We start from the raw sequence: 27,507 nt of genomic DNA on the forward strand, positions 1-27,507 counted from the left end.
TTTGTTCATGGTACTGTACAGACGAGTGACAACCGGAGCCCTATTATTCGCGAAATTTAAAGGCGAAGGTAGAGGAGGGGAGACGTGAAGAAATCTGCCCAACGTGCTTTGAAATCCTGTTCGAAAACAGGTGTTCAAATGTTCAAATGGCTCTGAGCACTATGGGACTTAACATCTGAGGTCATCAGTCCCCTACAACTTAGAACTACTTAAACCTAACTAACCTAAGGACAGCACACACATCCATGCCCGAGGCAGGATTCGAACCTGCGACCGTAGCGGTCGCGCGGTTCCAGTCTGAAGCGCCTAGAACCGCTCGGCCACAAAACACGTGTTACCCTGCGCGAAAAATAGTGAGTAATATGAGTATGTAATACGTAAACAGCACGCATATACACGTTCAATACTAGCTTATAAATATTCTCGGATTGGTATTCTGCAGCGGTATATACATCTCAAAATCAAAATGAATAAACCTAAGCAACTGAAGATTTATTATGAAAAGGAGTTAGTGATTTTCGACTTGCAATTTAATTATCTCAATCACTTTGAAGCGCACCTCCTGCAAAAGTACTTCACTTTAACAGTGCCAGCTTTAAAGCCCAAAGAAAATAAATTACTTCTTTGATGACACACTCAGTCTTTTCATTCATGCATTTGTAAATCGCAACATACAGATTTTCAAAACAAAAAGCTCTCTGGCAACAGCTACAGGATAGCAACCGCGCACTTTGACACAATGAACAAATATGTTGCCAAAGTCAAAACAGTATTTTACAAACTTCTTGGCGGCCGGAGTGGCGTGCGGTTCTAGGCGCTACAGTCTGGAACCGCACAACCGCTACTGTCGCAGGTTCGAATCCTGCCTCGGGCATGGATGTGTGTGATGTCCTTAGGTTAGTTAGGTTTAATTAGTTCTAAGTTCTAGGCGACTGATGACCTCAGGTGTTAAGTCGCATAGTTCTCAGAGCCATTTAAACCATTTGAACAAACTTCTTACTCGCTCCGCTGTACACTATTTAGCACTCGGGCATTAGGCGGCTCCCGGCCGCTGTGGCCGAACGTTTCTAGGCGCTTCAGTCTGGAACTGCCGGCCGGTGTGGCCCAGCGGTTCTAGGCGCTTCAGTCTGGCACCGTGTGACCGCTACGGTCGCAGGTTCGAATCCTGCCTCGGGCATGGATGTGTGTGATGTCCTTAGGTTTAATTAGTTCTAAGTTCTCGGGGACTTATGACCTCAGATGTTAAGTCCCATAGTGGTCAGAGCCATTAGAACCATCTGAACCAGTCTGGAACCGCGCGACCGTTACGGTCGCAGGTTCGAATCCTGCCTCGGGCATGGATGTGTGTGATGTCCTTAGGTTTAAGTAGTTATAAGTTCTCGGGGACTTATGACCTCAGATGTTAAGTCCCATAGTGGTCAGAGCCATTAGAACCATCTGAACCAGTCTGGAACCGCGCGACCGTTACGGTCGCAGGTTCGAATCCTGCCTCGGGCATGGATGTGTGTGATGTCCTTAGGTTTAAGTAGTTCTAAGTTCTCGGGGACTTATGACCTCAGATGTTAAGTCCCATAGTGGTCAGAGCCATTAGAACCATCTGAACCAGTCTGGAACCGCGCGACCGTTACGGTCGCAGGTTCGAATCCTGCCTCGGGCATGGATGTGTGTGATGTCCTTAGGTTTAAGTAGTTCTAAGTTCTCGGGGACTTATGACCTCAGATGTTAAGTCCCATAGTGGTCTGAGCCATTAGAACCATCTGAACCAGTCTGGAACCGCGCGACCGTTACGGTCGCAGGTTCGTATCCTGCCTCGGGCATGGATGTGTGTGATGTCCTTAGGTTTAAGTAGTTCTAAGTTCTTGGGGACTTATGACCTCAGATGTTAAGTCCCATAGTGGTCAGAGCCATTAGAACCATCTGAACCAGTCTGGAACCGCGCGACCGTTACGGTCACAGGTTCGAAACCTGCCTCGGGCATGGATGTGTGTGATGTCCTTAGGTTTAAGTAGTTCTAAGTTCTCGGGGACTTATGACCTCAGATGTTAAGTCCCATAGTGGTCAGAGCCATTAGAACCATCTGAACCAGTCTGGAATCGCGCGACCGTTACGGTCGCAGGTTCGAATACTGCCTCGGGCATGGATGTGTGTGATGTCCTTAGGTTTAAGTAGTTATAAGTTCTCGGGGACTTATGACCTCAGATGTTAAGTCCCATAGTGGTCAGAGCCATTAGAACCATCTGAACCAGTCTGGAACCGCGCGACCGTTAAGGTCGCAGGTTCGAATCCTGCCTCGGGCATGGATGTGTGTGATGTCCTTAGGTTTAAGTAGTTCTAAGTTCTCGGGGACTTATGACCTCAGATGTTAAGTCCCATAGTGGTCAGAGCCATTAGAACCATCTGAACCAGTCTGGAACCGCGCGACCGTTACGGTCGCAGGTTCAAAACCTGCCTCGGGCATGGATGTGTGTGATGTCCTTAGGTTTAAGTAGTTCTAAGTTCTCGGGGACTTATGACCTCAGATGTTAAGTCCCATAGTGGTCAGAGCCATTAGAACCATCTGAACCAGTCTGGAACCGCGCGACCGTTACGGTCGCAGGTTCGAATCCTGCCTCGGGCATGGATGTGTGTGATGTCCTTAGGTTAGGTTTAAGTAGTTCTAAGTTCTAGGGGACTGATGACCTCAGATGTTAAGTGTCATAGTGCTGAGAGCCATTTGAACCATTAGGCGTCTGCAGTGTGGCGGGGCGAGTGACGAACAACCGGTGCGCGCGCAAGTTTGAAATCTGTGGTTTCATACTGTAAGTGCGCACTATCGGAATTATACCCCAAATTTTCTCGCGGTATTGGTTTATGTGGTTGATATCTTGTAAGTGTGCTTTTTTCTCCTTCTGATGGTGGTGTTCGAGTGTGCTGCTGACCACACGATGACATAGATCCAAGTTGTCAACAATGCACTGTGCAAGCAGGTAGTAGCTTCATAATGACATGGGCTGTGTTTGCATGGAATGGACTGGGTTCTCTGGTCCAACTGAGCCGAACATCGACTGGAAGTGGCTATGTTCGGATACTTGAAGACCATTTGCAACCATTCATGGACTTCATGTTCCCAAACAACAATGGAGTTTATATGGGTGACAATGTGTCACGTCACAGGGCCACAATTGTTCGCGATTGGTTTGAGGAACATTCTGGACAGTTCGAGCGAGTTATTCGGCCAGCCAGATCTCATGGATCCCATCAAAAATTTATGAGACGTAATCGAGTTGTCAGTTCGTGCACAAAATCCTGGACCGGCAACACTTTCGCATTATGAACGGCTGTAGCGGCAGCATGCCTTAGTGTCCCTGAAGGGGACTTCCAACGGCTTGTTGAGGCCATGCCAAATAGAGTTGTTGCAGTACAGTTGGCAAAAGGAGTCCTGATATGATATTAGGCGATCTCCTGTGACTTTTGTCACCTCAGCGTATGCTTTGTATGATCGCAAGTAGAGACCGCACAGAACACAGTGGTGGGTAGATGCGCAGACGTCAGGTCACGTGTGGGGAGAGTAGTAGAAGTGGGGTATGCGGGCAGGCGCTGTAGGGGAAATGCCGAGCGCTGGAGGGGAAATGCCGTTCTCAAGTGAAGTCTACACTCACACTACACTATGGGACTTAACATCTGACGTCATCAGTCCCCGAGAACTTAGAACTACTTAAACCTAACTAACCTAAGGACATCACACATCCATGTCCGAGGCAGGATCCGAACCTGCGACCGTAACGGTCGCGCGGTTCCAGACTGGTTCAGATGGTTCTAATGGCTCTGACCACTATGGGACTTAACATCTGAGGTCATAAGTCCCCGAGAACTTAGAACTACTTAAACCTAAGGACATCACATACATCCATGCCCGAGGCAGGATTCGAACCTGCGACCGTAACGGTCGCGCGGTTCCAGACTGGTTCAGATGGTTCTAATGGCTCTGACCACTATGGGACTTAACATCTGAGGTCATAAGTCCCCGAGAACTTAGAACTACTTAAACCTAAGGACATCACACACATCCATGCCCGAGGCAGGTTTTGAACCTGCGACCGTAACGGTCGCGCGGTTCCAGACTGGTTCAGATGGTTCTAATGGCTCTGACCACTATGGGACTTAACATCTGAGGTCATAAGTCCCCGAGAACTTAGAACTACTTAAACCTAAGGACATCACACACATCCATGCCCGAGGCAGGATTCGAACCTGCGACCTTAACGGTCGCGCGGTTCCAGACTGGTTCAGATGGTTCTAATGGCTCTGACCACTATGGGACTTAACATCTGAGGTCATAAGTCCCCGAGAACTTATAACTACTTAAACCTAAGGACATCACACACATCCATGCCCGAGGCATGGCCCCACCACACCCACACTTGCATGATGACCATTCAAAAAGGTCTTTTACCTCTGCTTTGGTTAGTATCTAAAAAGAATTCCGTCGAAAATGCAGCGATTAATCTTTGCCTGGCTTGCTAACCATTTGTAACTTTCAGAGAAATGTCACGAGTGGCGAATTTTGAGTAGAACGTACACGTTTGTCTTGTTGCCATGTTAAAATTTGCTTCTTTTACCAGAACACGGCAGAGTTTACGCAGCCTCACCTCACTAATATGCTGTGCACATGCAACTGGGGAGAATTCTGGAACAGTGGTTTATTAAATGAAGAAATGTGGTAAAAGAAGATTAGTATGCTATGAAAAAGAACATCTTTTGTACAAATGGTTCAAATGGCTCTGAGCACTATGGGACTTAACATCTGACGTCATCAGTCCCCTAGAACTTAGAACTACTTAAACCTAACTAACCTAAGGACATCACACATCCATGTCCGAGGCAGGATCCGAACCTGCGACCGTATCGGTCGCGCGGTTCCAGGCTGTAGCGCCTAGAACCGCTCGGCCACTCCGGCCGGCTCTTTGGTACAGAGTAAACGTGTAATGTCTTCTCTTATGTTGTTCTAAAACCCATAGCCCTAAACCAGCTATCGATGGCCCTTAAAAATTACATTCTTTCACCGAAAAAGTCTGTAGTTTTGGAATAACACTGTAAATAATGAAGTTTTGCATTTTAACAATACGGTAAATTACTCTTCTCTTTGTGTGCTATCATGTGCCAAAATGTCATTTCCATATCTCATATCGTTTATGAAGTATGAGGAATGTTGTGGATATTTCACTCCGGCCTTATCGCTGGCGAGGCGCGATCGCAAATTAGTGTGCTAGGTCAGATCAATCTTCCCGCGATTGGTGACAGTTGGGGACTTCCACCCAAGTCTAAAGAAATATTGAGTATATCAGCTAAATTTCACACGCAGCAACATAATATGTGATATGTGTCAAACGCAAAATCATAGCGACCGCAAATTTTCATTGCAAATTTTTTCGAATTACGCGCAGTATCTTACTTCCACGTAAATACCACCACAATTATGGCCATTAACGAATTGATGGAGACATGATAATGAGACTTTTGTACCAAATAGTTTTTGTAAGATCGTTTGCGAAAGATTGCAGGGCGTACGCCTCTATTCCGCCACCGCCGAACGGCAGAAAGGTGGCAGACAGTGTCGGCCTCCCCTTCTGAGGCCGGCCAGTGTGGCCACGCGGTTAAAGGCGCTTCAGTCTGGAACCGCGCGACCGCTACGGTCGCAGGTTCGAATCCTGCCTCGGGCATGGATGTGTGTCATGTCCTTATGTTAGTTAGGATTAAGTAGTTCTAAGTTCTAGGTGACTGATGACCTCAGCTGTTAAGTCCCTTAGTGCTCAGAGCCAACCCCTTCTGAGCAAACAAATGAATTCTCCCAGCGCTTTGGGCGAAAACTCCGTCACTGCGCATCGGCCACTTTATCCTGCGCGGACTCTAGTCAGGGATTCCGCAGCAGAGCGAGTAAACACTTAGTCTCATTAGGCGCGAGGTCTCTGGATCGAATCTCACTGCTGGTAATTAGTTTTCTTTCTTTTCCACGAAATTATGACAACAGATTTTATGCAGTTGCAAAAATTAGCGAAATTAATGATTTATTACATTCGTAATCTGTACCCTGAAAAAAGGAGTAGCCTATTTTTTTCGTAAGGAAGTAGGAAATAAAAATAACGATTCACAAGAACTTTCAATTAAACCAAATAATCATTTTATAGATATTATTGTGTCTACATCTGTGACAAGTTCAGTGGTTAACCTAAGGAGCATTGCATGAATCAGGGCAATATTGATCACAGCTACATGAAAAACAATAGTGATTTATTGTGATATACATCACGTAATGAATGCCGAATTTTGCATGAGCATGGTTTTTTATGTGTGTCAATTGCAACACAGACTTGGTTTACATTCAGAAGTGTTACTGCTGATCACACAATTTTGTGGAATACTACGTACTTCTGCTGTCGGGGCTAGGTGGGAATGAAAAAAGAGTACTGGCAGCGAGATTCTATCCAGAGACGTCGCACTGAAGTGCAGAATCCTTGAATACTAGCGACCATTCGGAACATATTAGTACTCCTACAACTTCGCACGGTCCACTTGTAAGCATAACTTAGGTTGTAGAAGAGCATCGAGAATGTACACACTTTCACTTTGCGGGTTATGCGCATCCTCGTGCTTTGCGCGTGGCTATGCATGCCGGGCAGGTGACTGTGTCATTAGTCGAAGTAGTGTTGACCATCTTCGGGAACTTGCTCCAAGCTGTGCGAAGTATATTCCCTTCTCTCTGGCGCTCTGCAGCCGAGTGAACTCTACGTGGAAACGCTCTGGTAGTTAGTGTGCTGGTCTCACCACACCTCCCACCTGCATCGCATTTTCTATTTCATACAGGGATTGTACGCGGCAAGAAAAATTGTCCGAATTCCTGTAATTTTAGCGACGAGATCAGTATGCGGGTAGTTTGTTGGAGGTTGGAGGAAGTAGTCTGTTTCGTGGTAAGTTTTGAAATATGCACTCCTTACTATTCACATAGCCTTTCTTGTAAAGTGTGCCAATACGACTCACAGACAGTCATAAGTTATAGACGTAGGCTTACGTAGACTGCGTTGTTATAATTAAAGTGCCACTGCTCACAGAGATCCAGAGTGGGCTGTAATTATCGTATTACAACGTAAGTTGGTAAATATTCTAATGCTCTAATTCGGAAACGATATAGGCTGGAAAAAATTAGTGCTTATTTTGGTCACCAGATACAAATCTGGGGACTGAATGCAAGAACGACGGATAGAAATGTTTCCTTATGTAATGGATTAGGAACAGAACGTGGGCAGAAACGGTCAAACAAGTCACAAAGGCATAATGTTGATTTTGTTTTTAACAGCCGCTTACATATTGTGAGCACCGGAGACGTCGACGTGATGTCGCATCTGTAAAACGACGTGATCAACAGTTGCTCGCAGCAGTTCCAATGAAATGTGTGCTGTATAGCCTACTGGCCTTCAGATCAGGTAGAGACCGAACATATCCCTGGTGAACGCCTTCTTGTAGTTAGCCCACAGCCAAAAGTCACAGGGATTCAGATCGAGTGACCATGTAGGTCATGCATCCAGGAAACCTCTGAAGATAACACGATGCGTTGAGCAGTCTTTCACTGGGCGGGCGACGTGATGTGTTGCCCCATCTTGCATGAAAACAATGGTCTCCACATACTTGCGCTCTTTCAAAGCAGGAATCACATGCTGTACAAGGAGGCCTAGATAACGTGGACACGTCGCGTTACTCATGGCAGGCCCTCTGGATGCATTCTCATCATAGAAGAACGGGCCGAGAATATAGGTGCTTCTGAATCCACGCCACACAGTCACATACGGCAAGTGCAGTGACTCTTCCAGCACAACACGCGGTTGAACAGTAGCACAGATTCGGTATTTCTGTGATTCACTACACCCTGTAGTGAAAATATGTCGCGTCACTCCATAAATTATTGACCGAAAACAAGTCGTCAACTTCGATCCACTCTAGAAACCGAAGAGCTGCTGCGAATCATAAGGTTTCTGTTGCTGCACGTTCTGTGTCGTGAATGAGTACCAGAGAAAATTGTACCACAAAACTTCGCACACTGTTAACCATGAGACGGATATTTCTCGTGACACTACACGAGTACTACGAGTACCAGGCGAACGTGCTGCATGGTCAGTTACAGCAACAGTAACCTCATCAGTACCTTCCACAGGATAGAACGCATTCCTTTTCCAGATGCCACACCAAGCTCACCCTTGTTTTAAAATTTAATTATCATCTTCTTTAAACCTTTTAATGACATCGGACGTCTCCGCGGATTTTCAGTCGCCAAGACTTTCTCAATGCACCACTGTAATTGCTGCGGTCCACATAAAACAGTTGCACTAACTGCGCATGGCCTCTCTTCTCGATAACCATATTCTTCACTCGCATTATTTATTGTCAACCGCCATAGTGGATGTCGTACCGTCATACAAACAGCGTACAGTGGCTGATTTTCAGCTGGTTGCGACAATCGGAACTAATTTTCTTTCCTGAGTAAATTGCTTCCGCAGTGGCGCATTAGCATATGTACCCCGTTTCGCTGATTACAGCCCACGCTGTACCTCCGTGAGTAGCTGTACTGTAATTATAGCCACTCGGTGTATTTAGTTGCAGTAGGTAGATTGGTGAACGAATGCTCTGTGGGAGGCGGGTGTGACCCCATCAGTGAGTGTGGAAATGTTTCACCAGAGCAAAGAGCCTGGTATGCTTTATTTAGAGACCACGAGAACAGCGTGTTTGTATAATGTGGTAAGAAATATGTTTTGATAAATGTGTTGAGCTTAAGTGGAACTTAATTTAACCTATCGCGATTGATATTAATTATTCTTAAAGTATATACCGGTTACGAATTTTAAAACTGAAGTGGGACATCATAAACGTATCCCCTGCTCGTACAGCGTAATACTGAACGCGCTACCTTGCGACGCGGGAAGATGAAGCAGATCAGAATCGAATTCGCGTGTTTCCCACACTCGTTCACCAAAATGCTGATCTGCTCCACAATTTATGCCTCAGAAAGTATGGTACACAAACAATTAAAATAAGCTGTTTCACAGAGGAAGACCGCACTGCAGTTCCTTCTCTAAATCCTCGCACGAACGAAAAAATGGCTGACATCGAAATAAGTGTCCAAGGAATAGAAAAGCAACTGAAATCACTTAACAGAGGAAAGTCCACTGGAGCTGGCGGGATACCAATTCGATTCTACACAGAGTACGCGAAAGAATTTGCCCCCCTTCTAACAGCCGTGTACCGCAAGTCTCTAGAGGAACAGAAGGTTACAAATGATTGGAAAAGAGCACAGGTAGTTCCAGTTTTCAAGATGGGTCGTCGAGCAGATGCGCAAAACTATAGGCCTATATCTCTGACATCGATCTGTTGTAGAATTTTAGAAAATGTTTTTTGCTCGCGTATCATGTCATTTCCGGAAACCCAGAATCTACTATGGAGGAATCAACATGGATTCCGGAAACAGCGATCGTGTGAGACCCAACTCGCTTTATTTGTTTATGAGACCCAGAAAATATTAGATACAGGCTCCCAGGTAGATGCCATTTTCCTTGACTTCCGGAAGGCGTTCGATGCAGTTCTGCACTGTCGCCTGATGAAGTAAGAGCCTACGGAATATCAGACGAGCTGTGTGGCTGGTTCGAAGAGTTTTTAGCAAACAGAACACAATGTTGTTTTCAATGGAGAGACGTCTACAGACGTTAAAGTAACCTCTGGCGTGCCACAGGGGAGTGTTATGGGACCATTGCTTTCCACAATGTATATAAATGACCTAGTAGATAGTGTCGAAAGTTCCATGCGGCTTTTCGCGGATGATGCTGTAGTATACAGAGAAGTTGCAGCATTAGAAAATTGTAGTGAAATGCAGGAAGATCTGCAGCGGATAGGCACTTGGTGCAGGGAGTGGCAACAGACACTTAGCATAGACAAATGTAATGTATTCCGAATACAAAGAAAGAAGGATCCGTTATTGTATGTGTTGTGGACTGGCAAGACAGCCAATCCAAAGTGACGGGTAGCCGAAAGGCACGCGTTTAGCTCACGCAGACTGGCGTGAGGTCTGGAACAGTTAAGGGAATTATTAGTAGCAAATAAAGTACGTAGTTGATGTAATACTTAACTTTAATCCATAATTGGAGAACATCGCTCTTGTTGATACATCAATAATAATCTCAATATAAACTGGTAATGGCGCCTTGCTAGGTCGTAGCAAATGACGTAGCTGAAGGCTATGCTAACTATCGTCTCGGCAAATGAGAGCGTATTTGTCAGTGTAGCATCGCTAGCAAAGTCGGCTGTACAACTGGGGCGAGTGCTAGGACGTCTCTCTAGACCTGCCGTGCGGTGGCGCTCGGTCTGCAATCACTGACAGTGGCGACACGCGGGTCCGACGTATACTAACGGACCGCGGCCGATTTAAAGGCTACCACCTAGTAAGTGTGGTGTCTGGCGGTGACACCACAGTATGATTATATGATAGCGTAACAAACACTGGTAGCAGTTACATGCGTATAATATCTGGGAGTATGCGTACGGAACGATTTGAAGTGGAATGATCATATAAAATTAACTGTTGGTAAGGCGGGTGCCAGGTTGAGATTCATTGGGAGAGTCCTCAGAAAATGTAGTCCATCTACAAAGGAGGTGGCTTACAAAACACTCGTTCAACCTATACTTGAGTATTGCTCATCAGTGTGGAATCCGTACCAGGTCGGGTTGACAGAGGAGGTAGAGAAGATCCAAAGAAGAACGGCACGTTTCGTCACAGGGTTATTTGGTAAGCGTGATAGCATTACGGAGATGTTTAGCAAACTCAAGCGGCAGACTCTGCAAGAGAGGCGCTCTGCATCGCGGTTTAGCTTGCTGTCCAGGTATGGACAACACACACACCCATGCCCGAGGGAGGACTCGAACCTCCGACGGGGGAGCCGCGCAGACCGTGAAAAAAAAAACTGATTCTCCACTAAAATGGTTCAAATGGCTCTGAGCACTATGGGACTTAACATCTGTGGTCATCAGTCCCCTAGAACTTAGAACTACTTAAACCTAACTAACCTAAGGACATCACACACATCCATGCCCGAGGCAGGATTCGAACCTGCGACCGTAGCGGTGATGCGGTTCCAGACTGAATCGCCTAGAACCGCACGGCCACACCGGCCGGCTCTCCACTAAACCGCACCAGAAGTTCACTACAAAACAACGTTGATGTTCTTTTATGCGAGATTCTCATACGCGCACGCGTGCGACTTATGAATGTTCACGATATCTGCGCGGGTAAAGAGGCTCTCATCCGTGGAAAGTACCCGACAACGGAACAGTGGATCTAAAGCTATAGCTGTCTCCGCTATACAGTTCACTGAAGAACCCCTACAGTGGCACATATACGGCGGGTACTTGGGTTCGGATCTTCATCTACCATTTGCATGATGTTCCCAACACCCATGATGTAAAGCCTACCACAAATGACATTGTGCATCATAAATCGGAAATAAAGCAACACCAGAGAATACAGTGGCACATATACGGCGGGTACTTGGGTTCGGATCTTCATCTACCATTTCCATGATGTTCTCAACACCCATGATGTAAAGCCTACCACAAATGACATTATGCATCATAAATCGGAAATAAAGCAACACCAGGGAATACTTTGACATTTTGTTCTAATTTTGATGCATACATTACACCCACGAAGTGTGTATAGTTACTTTTGAATCACCCCGTATAAAAGAAAACACACAGATGTGATTTAGTAGTTCCCAGCCACTAGCTTTTGCACATTACAAGAATAGAAATTCTTCTACGGAATCGAAGGAGTTGTCAAGGAGAAACTTTTTCAGTTTGTTTTTAAATTTTGGTTTGCTGTCTGCCAGACATTTTATGTCACTGGGCAAGTGATCAGAAATTTTGGTTGCAGCACTGTGTATCCCTTTTTGTGCTAAAGACAACCTTAAAGCCGAGTCATGAATGTCATTTTTTTTTCTTTTGGTATTGCAATTGTGTACATCATTGTTGCTTTTGAGCTGCTGTGCATTATTTGCATCAAACTTCACGAGGGAGTACACATGCTGATCGAGTAGATGTTGTCAGGAAATGGAACCAAAGACTGCGATTTATTGGCATAACAATTAGAAAATGCGACTAGTCTTCTAAAGAGACTGCATACACTACGCCTGTCCGTCTTCTGGAGTACTGCTGCGCGGTAGTAAAAAGCCTAACTCCTTAAACAGAAATCTACGAGACGGACGTGTGTGAGCGCCGCTTCTTGTTATTACACCACGCTATTGAGCAATGAAGACCACTTCTCGTAAACATGCCGCGCGGGATTAGCCGAGCGGTCTAAGGCGCTGCAGTCATGGACTGTGCGGCTGGTCCCGGCGGAGGTTCGAGTCCTCCCTCGGGCATGAGTGTGTGTGCTAGTCCTTAGGATAATTTAGGTTAAGTAGTGTGTAAGCTTAGGGACTTATGACCTTAGCAGTTAAGTCCCATAAGATTTCACACACATTTTTTTCTCCCAAACATGAGTTACCCCGCATCATTATTCCATATGACATTATTGAATGGGATCGTACAAGATATGTCAACTCACTGATTTGTCTCTGTGCAAGATTTGTAATGGTTCTAAGCGCAAATGTGGCCGCACTAAGTTGTTTTAGGAGTTCCAAAAATGCTTTTTCCACTTTAAATTCTCATCTCTACGGTACCTAAGAATTTTGAAGTTTCCATTCTATTTATTATTTCCTCAGCAGGTGTTACACCTGTGACTGCACTCCTAGATTTGCATAACTGAGTGAGTAGTGTGATTTTAATATTGAAAATAAGGGCGTTCGAGGAAAAGCTGTGAGTTCTACCTTTAAGAACGTTGTTTAACATTCCACCTGTTACTGTTTATATTGTGTGTATTGTGTATTAAACTGGGGACCTAGAAACGACGGAGAGGCTTCGTCCCGCCATAGCCCTCAGTTGTTCACAACCCCACAACAGGCCACAGCAGTCCACCCACCCCGTCGCCGCCCCACACCGAACCCAGGGTTATTGTGCGGTTCGGCCCCCAGTGCACCCCCTGGGGAACGTCTCCTATCAGACGAGTGTAGCCCCAAATGTTTGCGTGGTAAAGTAATTGTGGTGTACTCATACATGGAGACACTGTTTGTGCCGCATAGTATTAGCTGAGCGGTCTAAGGCGCTGCAGTCATGGACTGTGCGGCTGGTCCCGGTGGAGGTTCGAGTCCTCCCTCGGGCAGGGGTGTGTGTGTTTGTCCTTAGGATAATTTAGGTTAAGTAGTGCGTAAGCTTAGGGACTGATGACCTTAGCAATTAAGTTCCGTAAGATTTCACACACATTAGAACATTAGACAGTGTTTGCGCAGCAATCGTCGACACAGTGTAATTGAGACGGAATAAGGTAAACCAGCCTGCATTCACTGAGGCAGATGGAAAACCGCCTTCAGAACCATCCACAGGCTGGCCGGCACACCGGACCTCGACACTAATCCGACGGGCGGAATCGTGCCGGGGACCGGCACGCCTTCCCGTTTGGGAAGCAGCGCGTTAGACAGCGCAGCTAGCCGGGTGGGCTTGATTAACCTGTACTTAACAGGGATTAAATTAGGTTAAAATTAAAGTTAAAATGTAATAAAAATTAAAATTATTGAACAGGTAATATCGGCCATCCACATCATGTGGCCCTTACTGTGCATACAAGTTAAACAGTATTACGGTAAACGACATTAATGTTCAAAGTTGGCGAGCAAGTACGACGTTGGAAAAGTTTACAACAGCAGCGTCCATAAAGAATTAAGTAAATAAACCTGCAATTAAACTTTTACAAACCTTAAAAACATTAAAAAATTACATGTCTGTGTGAGGGGAGAATGCAATGACAGTGCACTATTAAATGCAAAATGAGTACAACATACCACTCTCTGCACCGGCTACTAGCCCTAATTTCATGGGAATTCCCTTCGTAGAAAACCTTCCGTACGAGCTAGCTAAACTTTTTATGAAACAGGGTGTATACTTTATCTTTGCTTCAGCTAACAGCGTACAGAACAGTTATATCCACAATGGCCAGTCGTATAGAGATAAATTTGCCGGCCCAAGTGTGTACAAGATCAATTGCAGTGCATGCGATACATAGGACAAACGGGTAGGATGTTTAAGACTAGATTTCGTGAGCGTTTACTGAATAAGCCAGGTAGGCTGCTGTTCATATGCTTCGATTGATTAAAATACTAGAAAACACTAGAATGGTGTCATCTGTGTGTGAACCTATTTTAACTGTTTGTAGGAGGAGTGGTCAGCAAGTCACGCAACAAATACTGTCCTGGGCCACTTTCGGTTGAAAAAAATGTGGAATTTATTGTGGGACATCATGGAATATTCCCGGTTCTGCCGCGGTAGTTCATGAAGTTCCGACAGATTGCGGCGCTATACGCAGACCACAAATGGCGTCTGTAACGCAGGTCCGTTCCAAGTAGAGACTTGTAATTAAGTTTCTTTCGGCGGAAAACCAGAGCATCGCAGGTATCCATAGGCACTTGCAAAATGTCTACGGAGACTTGGCAGTGAAGAAAAGCACAGTGAGTCTTTAGGTGAGCCATCTGTCAAAATCGCATTGAGGTGGCGCAAACGTGTCCGACCTCCTGCGTACCGGGCGGTTGCACATAGCTGTGACTCCTGCAGTGGTGGAACGTGCGGACACTCTCATACGAGGTGATCGACGAGCCACAATCACGAACCTCGCTGCACAACTGGACCTCTCTGTTGGTAGTGCTGACACAGTGCTTGCGCGTTATCAGACTGGCGGTGACAAATTTTTGTAGAATATCGTCAAAATCGGTGAAACATGGGTTCTTTATTTCGAACTGGAAACAAGACAGCAATTCATGGAGAGGCGCCGCACCACCTCTCCTCCAAAGAAAAAATTCAAAGCTACACCCTCTAACAATACCACCACTTGCAAAGTAGGTTAGAAATCAGATTAATAATGTTGCTCACGCAGCATATGTTCGCTTTATCGGGCAACAACAAAGTTATTGACTGTGGATGGTATCGTCAAAATGGAAATATTGAAGTCACTGTAAAAAAGTCATTAATTTTAGCACTTATCTTCAATGGTTGCCCACGTGGATTTCGTCGAACTTGTTATGGCTCATCTTGTTGATTCTAGGGTGATTCCACTTTGACTGCTAGAAGGTCCAGATCTGTATTTTAGCAATATTTGAAGACCTAACAAATGCGTTTTTCAGGAAATTCTTAATGATCAAACAATCCCAGATCAGAACAATGGTATGGTAGAAATAATTTTTGACTTGGTGTTCACGATCCACATTTTTATTAAACTTATTGTAAATTCACATATACTTCTTCTTAATTGTCACATCATCAAGAAAACAGTTTTGTATCAATCTTCATATATTTAATTTCCACTTTAACCAAACACAAGACTTGACTGTTCTTTTACAAAGCGAAATAACAACTTCTGCCAAAGTGCAACAAAGACTGCTCTGTGCGCATTCGCGCTAAAACGGTTACAAGTAAGTCAAAGATTATGACAGTCTCACAGAAATGAATACACACAAGAACCATATCACTGTAATATTTCGATACATCGGAGTACCTATACCTTAATAAAACCAAATGTGAATATTGTCACAAAAATATGTCTGTTACTTCGCAGAAAAGTAGTACGATATTACTGGTATCGAGCACTGGGGTTGGAGTGCCGTAATGGTCACGTAAATAGAGAACCATTACAACCCTCAGCCGGTGAGGTTATATGCGGCGGTCCTTTGGGACTCTGAAGGGGTTATTATGTTTAGTGTCACCCCTCATGGTGTAACGATCAACACAGAAGTGTATTGTGCTACCCTCAGGAAATTGAAGAAACAACTTCAGCGCGTTCGTCGCCATAAAATGCAAACGAACTTCTGTTTTTTCTTGACAACGCAAGCAGCTCACGAAACTTCGTTAGACTGTTCTTCCTTATGCACCCTACAGCATGTATCTCAACTTCCATATGTTTGGCCCAATGAAGTATGCACTCTGCAAGAAGCAGTACATGGATGATGGAGAGATTATTGATGCAGTAGATGGTACCATGCAGACATACGGGTCTACATCTACATCTACGTGATTACTCTGCTATTCACAATGAAGTGCCCGGCAGAGGGTTCCATGAAGCACCTCCAAGCTGTCTCTCTACCGATCCACTCTCGAATGGCACGCGGGAAAAACGAGCACTTAAATTTTTCTGTGCGAGCCCTGATTTCTCTTATTTCATCGTGATGATCATTTCTCTCTATGCAGGTGGGTGCCAACAGAATGTTTTCGCAATCGGAGGAGAAAGCTAGTGATTGAAATTTCATGAGAAGATCCCATCGCAACGAAAAACGTCTTTGTTTTAATGATTGCCACTTCAATTCACGTATCATGTCTGTGACACTATCTCCTCGATTTCGCGATAATACGAAACGAGCTACCCTTCTTTGTACTTTTTCGATGTCATCCGTCAGTCCCGCCAGATGCGGAACCCACACCGCACAGCAATACTCCAGAATAGGGCGGACAATCGTTGTGTAAGCAGTCTCTTTAGTACAACTGTTGCACCTTCTAAGTGTTCTGCCAATGAATCGCAGTCTTTGGTCTGCTCTACCCATATTATTATCTATGTGGTCGTTCCAATTTAGGTTATTTGTAATTGTAATACCTAAGTGTTTAGTTGAACTTACAGCCTTCAGATTTGCCTGACTTATTGCGTAATCGAAATTTAGCTGATTTCTTTTAGTACTCATGTGAATAACTTCACACTTTTCCTTATTCAGGGTCAATTGCCACTTTTCGCACTATACAGATATCTTATCTAAATCATTTCGTAATTCGTTTTGATCATCTGATGACTTTACAAGATGGTAAATGACAGCATCATCTGCAAACGATCTAAGATGGCTACTCAGATTGTCTCCTATGTCGTTAATATAGATCAGGAACGATAGAGAGCCTATAACACTTCCTTGGGGAACGCCGGATATTACTTCTATTTTACTCGATGACTTTCCGTCTATTACTACAAACTATGACCTTTCTGACAGGAAACCACGAATCCAGTCGCACAACTGAGGCGATACTCCGGAAGCACGCAGTTTGCTTAGAAGACGCTTGTGAGAGACGGTGTCAAAAGCCTTCTGGAAATCTAAAAATATGGAATCAATTTGACATCCCTTGTCGATAGCACTTATTACTTCATCAGTATAAAGAGCTAGTTGTGTTTCACAAAAAGGATATTTTCTGAAACCGTGCTACTATGTGTCAATAAAGTAAGCTTCCAGTTAGACTGTCGCAGTGAATAGAGATTATGTTGAAAAACGGGGTTTTGTAGCTAAAAGAGTGGAGAATAATGTGGTGTACTGGAATTCTCACCAAAATCAACCTGCTTTCCGAAAAAAGTATTTCATTACGCCCCTCGTACATCGTACACTACTGGCCATTAAAACTGCTACATCAACAAGAAATGCAGATGATAAACGGGTATTCATTGGACAAATATATTATACTAGAACTGACATGTGATTACATTTTCACGCTATTTGGGTGCATAGATCCTAAGAAATCAGTACCCAGAACAACCACCTCTGGCTGTAATAACGGCCTTGATACGCCTGGGTACTGAGTCAAACAGAGCTTGGATGGCGTGTACAGGTACAGCTGCCCATGCAACTTCAACACGTTACCACAGGTCATCAAGAGTAGTGACTGACGTATTGTGACGAGCCAGTTGCTCGGCCACCATTGAGCAGACGTTTTCATTGGTGAGAGATCTGGAGAATGTGCTGGCCAGGGCAGCAGTCGAACATTTTCTGTATCCAGAAAGGCCCGTACAGGACCTGCAACATGCGGTCGTGCATTATCCTGCTGAAATGTAGGGTTTCGCAGGGATAGAATGAAGGGTAGAGCCGCGGGTCGTAACGCATCTGAAATGTAACGTCCACTATTCGAAGTGCCGTCAATGCGAACAAGACGTGACCGAGACGTGTAACCAATTACACCCCATAACTTCACGCCAGGTGATACGACAATATGGCGATGACGAATACACGCTTCCAATGTGCGTTCACCGCGATGTCGCCAAACACGGATACGACCATCATGATGCTGTAAATAGAACCTGGATTCATCCGAAAAAAATGACGTTTTGCCATTCGTGCATCCAGGTTCGTCGTTGAGTACACCGTCGCAGGCGCTCCTGTCTGTGATGTAGCGTCAAGAGTAACCGCACCCATGGTCTCCGAGCTGATAGTCCATGCTGCTGCAAACGTCGTCGAATTGTTCGTGCAGATGGTTGTTGTCTTGCAAAAGTCCCCATCTGTTGTCTCAGGCGTCGAGACGTGGCTGCACGATCCGTTACAGCCATTCGGAACAGATGCCTGCTAGTGACACGAGGCCGTTGGGATCCAGCACGGCGTTCCGCATTACCCTACTGAACCCACCGATTCCATATTCTGCTAACAGTCATTGGATCTCGACCAACGCGAGCAGCAATGTTGCGATACGATAAACCGCAATTGCGATAGGCTACAATCCGACCTTTATCGAAGTCGGAAACGTGATGGTACGCATTTCTCCTCCTTACACGAGGCATCACAACAATGTTTCACCAGGCAACGCCGGTGAACTGCTGTTTGTGTATGAGAAATCGGTTGGAAGCTTTCCTCATGTCTGCGCGTTGTAGGTGTCGGCACCGGCGCCAATCTTGTGTGGATACTCTGAAAAGCTAATCGTTTGCATATCACAGCATCTTCTTCCAGTCGGTTAAATTTCCCATCTGTAACACGTCGTCTTCGTGGTGTACCAATTTTAATGGCCAGTAGTGTAACTTCTGAGGCGGAAATTGGAGTACAGCGCTGCATTCGCCGAAACGAGCGTGGAAGACCGCCTGAAAGCCACTCTCAGACTGGCCAGTGCTCTAGCCGAGGTTGTTAACTCACTTCCGTATGCGATTCCTGTCTGGCTCACACTCTTGTTTCGCAAGCTAGCGCGCTGTGCGTTACGCTATACGAGCAAGTCAAAAAATTGTTCGAACTTGCAGCTTTTAAAATGGAACGGCTGCATATTTTGCAATTGCACCTTCACGACCTATAGGGTGGTGTAGTTGGAGAGAGGGATATGTGTGTGGAGTGCGGGGGGGAGTGGGGGTGTATCTATGGTGTACCTGCTCATCAGCATACATGTAATTTGGACAAGGCGCATTGAAAGTGACGTTTCGTTTCTCGCTTTTGGGGTGGCATCGCCGCTACCTCGCAGGGGCGCGTGTTAATTTGCACTCGCGGCTCTGAATGTGAAATCCGCCGAGCAGCGGTCTCAAACAGGTGCCGTAATGAGCTCTTTTTGAAAGGCGCCCCTTTCATCTCCGGGTCGCCCGGCTGCCCGCGAATGCGGGAGGAACACACTTTTGTGTCCGCAAAGCGTGCTCCGTAATTTTCACTCAATTCTCTCGGAAACTCGCGACGAGTCGCCGGCCCGACTTTGGCCAGAGGCGTGCCCGCGGCGAGATTCGAGCGCTTTTCTGTACTCGGCGGCTCTGCCAGTGAACCTGCGAGCATGTGGGGCCTAACAGGATCCGCCGGGAAACTCGAGGACGCACAAGCGTAATGAGCGACCTAGCACATCCAGTAATGAAGCCGCGCCTACTGCCCTCGAGATTTTACACGTGTCCGTCCGTGCTACTTGAAGAGCGCGCCAGATTACCCAGCAGGTAGCTATATAAATTACTTCGCACGTTTCTTTTGACGTGAGAACATCTATAGGCTCGACGCATTCCAGTCGGCCGAACTTTCTTTTACGTCCGCATCCACATCTGCATGATTACTCAGCGATTTACAGGTAAGTGCCTAGCTGAGGGTTCATCGAACCACCTTCAAGCCATTTCTTTATCGTTCCTCTCTCGAACAGCGTGCGGACAAAACGAACACTTAAATCTTTGTATGCGAACTATGATTTCTGTTATTTTATTACACTACTGGCTTTTAAAATTGCTACACCAAGAAGAAATGCAAATGATAAATGGTTAGTCATTGGACAAATATATTATACTAGAACTGACATGTGATTACATTTTCACGCAGTTTGGGTCCATAGACCCTGAGAAATCAGTACCCAGAACAACCACCTCTGGCCGTAATAGCCGGTCGGAGTGGCCGACCGGTTCTAGGCGCTGCAGTCTGGAACCGCGCGACCGCTACGGTCGCAGGTTCGAATCCTGCCTCGGGCATGGATGTGTGTGATTCCTTAGGTTAGTTAGGTTTAAGTAGTTATAAGTTCTAGGGGACTGATGACCTCAGCAGTTAAGTCCCATAGTACTGAGAGCCATTTGAACCTTCTTTTTGGCCGTAATAACGGCCTTGATACGCCTGGGCATTGAGTCAAACAGAGCTTGGACGGCGTGTACAGGTACAGCTGCCCATGCAGCTTCAACGCGATACCACAGGTCATCAAGAGTAGTGACTGGCATATTATGACGAGCCAGTTGCTCGGCCACCATTGAGCAGACGTTTTCAATTGGTGAGAGATCTGGAGAATGTGCTGGCCAGAGCAGCAGTCGAACATTTTCTGTATCCATAAAGGCCCGTACAGGACCTGCAACATGCAATCGTGCATTATCCTGCTGAACTGTAGGGTTTCGCAGGGATCGAATGAAGGGTAGAGTCACGGGTCGTAACACATATGAAATGTAACGTCCACTGTTCAAAGTGCCGTCAATGCGAACAAGTGGCGACCGAGACGTGTAACCTATGGCACCCCATACCATCATGCCGGGTGATACGCCAGTATGACGATGATGAATACACGCTTCCAATGTGCGTTCACCGCGAATTCGCCAAACACGGATGCGACCATCATGATGCTGTAAACAGAACCTGGATTCATCCGAAAAAATGACGTTTTGCCATTCGTGCACCCAGGTTCAGCGATGAGTACACCATCGCATGCCGGCCGCGGTGGCCGTGCGGTTCTAGGCGCTGCAGTCCGGAACCGCGGGACTGCTACGGTCGCAGGTTCGAATCCTGCCTCGGGCATGGATGTGTGTGATGTCCATAGGTTAGTTATGTTTAAGTAGTTCTAAGTTGTAGGGGACTGATGACCTAAGATGTTAAGTCCCATAGTGCTCAGAGCCATTTGAACCATTTTGAACCATCGCATGCGCTCCTGTCTGTGATGTAGCGTCAAGGGTAACCGCATCCATGGTCTCCGATCTGATAGTCCATGCTGCTGCAAACGTCGTCGAACTGTTCGTGGAGATGATTGTTGTCTTGCAAACGTCCCCATCTGTTGGCTCAGGGATCGAGACGTGGCTGCACGATCCGTTACAGCCATGCGGATAAGATGCCTATCATCTCGACTGCTAGTGATACGAGGCCGTTGGGATCCAGCACGGCGTTCCGTATTACCCTCCTGAAGCCACCGATTCCATATTCTGCTAACAGTCATTGGATCTCGACCAACGCGAGCAGCAATGTCGCGATACGAGAAACCGCAATTGCGATAGGCTACAATCCGACCTTTATCGAAGTCGGAAACGTGATGGTACGCATTTCTCCTCCTTACACGAGGCATCACAACAATGTTTCACCAGGCAACGCCGGTGAACTGCTGTTTGTGTATGAGAAATCGGTTGGAAACTTTCCTCATGTCAGCACGTTGTAGGTGTCGCCACCGGCGCCAACCTTGTGTGAATGCTCTGAAAAGCTATACGCTTGCATATCACAGCATCTTCTTCCTGTCGGTTAAATTTCGCGTCTGTAGCACCTCATATTCGTGGTGTAGCAATTTTAGTGGCCAGTAGTGTATTTTCGCATTTGGATGGGAAAGTTGGTGGTTGAAATTTTATACAGGGCCCTACCACAACAAAAACGCTATTGTTTAAATGATTGCCACTCTCATTCGCGTGTCATACGCGGGTCACTCTGTACGAGGAGCGTTCATTAAGTAATGCAACGTATTTTCCTCACACCAGGTTGGTTTTATCCAGGTGTCCAACACACCATAGTATTCCCTACTCTTCTGGCTATATACCCCTATTTTTCAACGCAATCTCCGTTCAGTGCGACTGTCGTACGCCACCCTACTGGGAGGGCCTGTATGCGCGCGTGATACGACTCTGCTGCTCGATGTTGGAGCCAACATCTTGCTGCATCGATAACCTCCCCATCATCCATGTACTGCTTACCGTGGAGAGCGTCCTTCATTGGGCCTATGAAAATTGCAGGGCTTTAGGAGGCATGAGGAAGAACAGGTTGCCTCGACCTTTCCGCGATGACGACATACGCCACGCCCAACGACTTGTCGTGGTTTTGTTTACTGCCAGATCTCCGTAGACACTCTGCAAAAGGCCATGAAGTTCGGCGATGCTCTGGTTTTCCGCCAAAGGAATCGCAGTGACAGTTCTCTGCTTGGAACGCACCTCCTTTACAGACGCCATTCTGAAGGTTACACTTTAGCGCCGCTATCTATTGGAACTTCATGAAACTATAGAGGCTCAAACGGTAATATTCCACGATGTCCCACAACAAATTCCACATTTGTTCAAGCGAAATTGGCCAAGAAGAAAAAAAGTGTGGTATTACTTGTAGAATGCCCGTCGTACACATACAGCTATATCTACTTGATTAGTGTGAATTTCATGTGCAGCCCTAAAGCATCGATTGCGCACCGGCCAGTGGAGCCCCGCGAAACGGCATCAAGAAGGCGCTGACCCGCGCGCTAATGGAAAGAGCAGGCAGCGCCCGCCACACCTCCAGGAAGACGGAGTTCAGAGTCCCCTGTCAGCGTTGACTTAATCAGACACCCATCGCCGGTCAGCCCGGTTCAGTTGCAGGCTTCGAGAGCATCAGTACTGTGTAATAGAAGGCCGATACTTAGTCTGCGTTCAGAGATGGTAACAGCGAATAAAGTACTTTTATGTAGGAGGCACAGGAAGGACAGGAATCAAGTTAAGTTATGCTTCTTCCCTTAATAGAAACATAGTTTTCTATTAATTAGAATGCGTTTTGTCCAGGTGATTTTGGATTCCTGCTACCGGCCATCGCAACTTCTCTCCTTCCGTGTTTGGAACGGTGCTGACTCCCACGGTAGCCGACACAACAGTTCGCAATAAAGTGCCTGGTTGAGCGTTCATCGTACCACCGTCAGGCTGTTTCTCTAACGTCCAGTCTCGGGCAGCACGACGGAAAAACGAACATTTAAATCTTCCTGTGCGAGCTCTGATTTCTTTTATTTTATTATGATGATCTTTTCTCCCCCTGTAGCCGGGCGCTAACAAAATAATTTCGCATGTGGAGAAGTATGTCGGTGGTTGAAATCTCATGAGAAGGTCCTGCTGCAAGGAAAGATGCCCTTGTTTTAATGATTGCCACATAAATTCCCATATCACATCCGTGGTAGTCTCTCCCCTATTTTGCGACTGTACAAAACTAGCTGTCCTCCCTTGAGCTTTTTCAGTGTACTCGGTCACTCCTATTTGATGCGGATTCCACACCGCCCAGAAATTCTTTAGAAGAGGACCAACAATCGTAGTGTAGGCAGTCTCTTTAATAGATCTTTTGCATTTTCTAAGTGTTCTTTCAATAAATCGCAGTATTTGGTTCGCTTTCCCCACAACATTATCTGTCTTTCTAATTTAAGTTATCCGTAATCGTGATCCCTAAGTAGCTGATTTTTCCGCCTTTTCATCTGTGTGATTTAGAGTGTAACTAAAATTTAGTGGATTATTCTTAGTACTAACGTGGATGAATTCACATTTTTCATTATTTACAGTCAATTGCCACTTTTAGCACCGTACAGGTATATCATCTAAATCAGTCTACAGTTGGTTTTGACCATCCGACAACACTACAAGGCGGTATGTGAGAGCATCACCTGCAAACAATCCACGAGAGCTGCTCAGTATGTATATGAACCGTGTACGTATGGATCAGGAACAGCAGAATGCCTATGACACTTCCTTGGGGAACGCCAGATATTACTTCTGTTTTAGTCGACTACTTTCCGTCAGTTACTACGAACTGTGATCTGTCTTATAGGAAATCGCGCAACCGTCCGGAAAATTTGGTCGGATTGTTCAAAAGAGGGTTGACGAATTTAACCATAAATTGAAAAATATAATTGTGACCTACACGAAATCAGGAAAGTTCATGAAAGTGCTGCTCGTGTTACGACTCAAACTGTGCGCAATAGGCTGCATGATGCGCAACTTCACTCCCGACGTCCATGGCGAGGTCGATCTTTGCAACCACGACACCGTTCAGCGAGGTACAGATGGGCCCAACAACATGCCGAATGGACCGCTTAGGATTGGCATCACGTTCCCTTCACCGATGAGTGTCGCATATGCCTCCAATCAGACAATCGTCGGAGACGTATTTGGAGGCAACCTGGTCAGGCTGAACGCCTTAGACACACTGTCCAGCGAGTGGTGGAGGTTCCCAGCTGTTTTGGGATGGCATTAAGTGGGGCCGGCGTAAGCCGCTGGTGGTCATGGAAGCCGCCGTAATGGCTGTACGATACGCGAATGCCATCCTCCGACCGATAGTGCAACCATATCGGCAGCATATTGGCGAGGAATTCGTCTTCATGGACGACAATTCGCGCCCCCATCGTGCGCATCTTGTGAATGACTTCCTTCAGGAGAACGACATCGCTCGGCTGAGTGGCCAGCATGTTGTCCCTATCGAACATGCCTGGGATAGATAAAAAAAGGCAGTTTAGGGACGACGTGACCCAACAACCACCCTGAGGGATCTACGCCGAATCGTCGTTAAGGAGTGGGACAATACAGACCAACAGAGCCTTGATGAACTTGTGGATAGTATGCCACGACGAATACAGGCATGCATCAACGCAAGAGGACGTGCTGCTGGGTATTAGAGATACCGGTGTGTCCACCAGTTTTGACCACCACCTCTGAAGGTCTCGCTTATGGTGGTACAACATGCAGAGTGTGGTTTCCATGACCAATAAAAAGGGCGTAAATGATGTTTATTATTGATCTCTATTCCAATTTTGTGTACGGGTTCCAGAACTGTTCATGACTGAGGTTCAAATGGCTGTAAGCACTATGGGACTAGTCGCGTAGTGGCAGTCCCCTAGAACTTAGAACTGCTTAAACCTAACTAACCTAAGGACATCACACACATTCATGCCCGAGGCAGGATTCGAACCTGCGACCGTAGCAGCAACGCGGTTCTGGATTCAAGCGCCTAGAACCGCTCGACCACAGCGGCCGGCTATGACTGAGGTGATGCAAAACCGTTTTTGATGTGTATAGTGCTTCATGGTGTTCAGTCCGCTGATACAGAAAAAAAGGACACTGGTGGTGTTAGAAACAATACCTCCATCATGGTGGTCGTGAACTTTAGTCCTTTCACTACGCGCACTTCGCCTATATATGAATGAAGTTACAGGTATAGAATGTACGCATAAAACTTAAACATCGATTTTTTCGGAAATTGTGGGCAGTCGCATGAAAAGTTGCTAGCCAGTTTCACAGGACAAGACACTCTACAATAAGGGTGTCCAGCTGTTGAACTTGGGCCACGCTGGAAGAAGACGAGTGGTTTTGGGCTGCACATAAAATACACTGCCGAAAAAAATTAGCGCACCCTTTTAGAGGTCTATAGTTCACTCAAGATTTATTGTTGCAACAGGGAATACCTGAAATGATTACAATTACAAATGAATAACACAAGCTATTATGAGTTAACAGGTATCGACCCTGCTGAAACACCGATATTAGTACGCTGTGTAGCCTCCAAGGATGGTAATACAGGCGCTGAGTCTGGCATGCAGTCGATCGTACAGTTGGCGAACAATGTTCTGGGATAGTTAACGCGAATCACTTCTCGTCCCATCACATCCCACATGTGCTCGATCGGAGACAAGTCTGGAGATAGGATGGCCAGGGAGGTTGCAGCACGTCTTGCGGAGTTTCACAGGTAGTGTGTAAGCGAGCATTATCCTGTTGGAACAACACATACGTTCCTGTTGCAAAACGAGAAAAGAACGGGTCTAACAACATTCAACGCGTACCGACGCCGGTTAACATCCCCCGAGAAACACCAAAGGTGAACGAGAGTTGTAGCCTATCGCACTTGGAGTGGGGCAGTGTGTTTCGGACGAGTGCATTCTACGAGACAGCGCTCAATATTTCTGCGTCGCTCGCGCAAACGACCATCACTTACCAGCAGGCAGGATCTGATTTCACCGCTGAAGACCAAGTGTGCCAATCCATCTTCCAAGTAATCCTCTGACGGTACCATTCGAGCCGTGCACGTCATTGCTGTGGCGTGAGTGGAAGATGGCCCAGAGGTGTGCTTGCCCATGGTCCCACTGCTAATAACAACAGTTCATGCTGTCACGTCTAGGCCCACGAACTCTCTTATCTGTACGATTTGCCACTGCTGCTCTTACCATACGACGATCCTGGCAGGAATCTGTGATGCGTGGACGACCAGAACCTTCTCTACAGGTGTGAGAATTTTCACGTGGCCACTGATACTAGGATCGTTGCACAACTGACGCATCACGACCAGCTTCTGTGGCAGTTCTCCGAAAGAACCATCCCGCCACTGGGAAGGCCACAATTTCACCCCTTTCGAACTTGATCATCTACATCTACATTTACATGGATACTCTGCAAATCACATTTAAGTGCCTGGCAGAGGGTTCATCGAACCAGCTTCACAATTCTCTATTATTACAATCTCGTATAGCGCATGGAAAGAATGAACACATATATCTTTCGGTACGAGCTCTGATTTTCCTTATTTTATCATGGTGACCGTTCCGACCATATGTAGGTCGGTGTCAACAAAATATTTTGGCATTCAGAGGAGAAAGTTGGTGATTGGAATTTCGAGAGAAGGTTTCGTCGCAACGAAAAACGCCTTTTTGGAATGATTTCCAGCCCAAATTTCTGTGACACTCTCTCCCATATTTCGCGATAATACAAAACGTGCTGCCTTTCTTTGAACTTTTTCGATGTACTCCGTCAGACCTATCTAGTAAGGATCCTACGCAGCGCAGCAGTATTGTAAAAGAGGACGGACAAGCGTAGTGTAGGCAGTCTCCTTAGTAGGTCTGTTACTTTTTCTAAGTGTGTTGTCAATAAAACACAGTCTTTGGTTAGCTTTCCCCACAACATTTTCTACGTGTTCCTTCCAATTGTTCATAATTGTAATGCCTAGGTATTTAGTTGAATTTACGGCTTTTAGATTAGACTGATTTATCATGCAACCGAAGTTTAATGAGTTCCTTTTAGCACTCATGTGGATGACCTCAGTTGGCTATAGGAAGCAGGAGTGTGTCTCCGTGGCATGGTTGCCTGCTGGCTTTGCATGTTTGCACCGCACTGAGTCTTCTGGCTGTGAGCATTCCGTAATAAAGGGTAGACGCAGGTGGCGCTTTGGTGCTATGCTACCACACTAT

Source organism: Schistocerca americana, chromosome 8 (genome assembly GCF_021461395.2).
Source record: "Schistocerca americana isolate TAMUIC-IGC-003095 chromosome 8, iqSchAmer2.1, whole genome shotgun sequence".
In the NCBI taxonomy this organism is placed as follows: domain Eukaryota; kingdom Metazoa; phylum Arthropoda; class Insecta; order Orthoptera; family Acrididae; genus Schistocerca; species Schistocerca americana.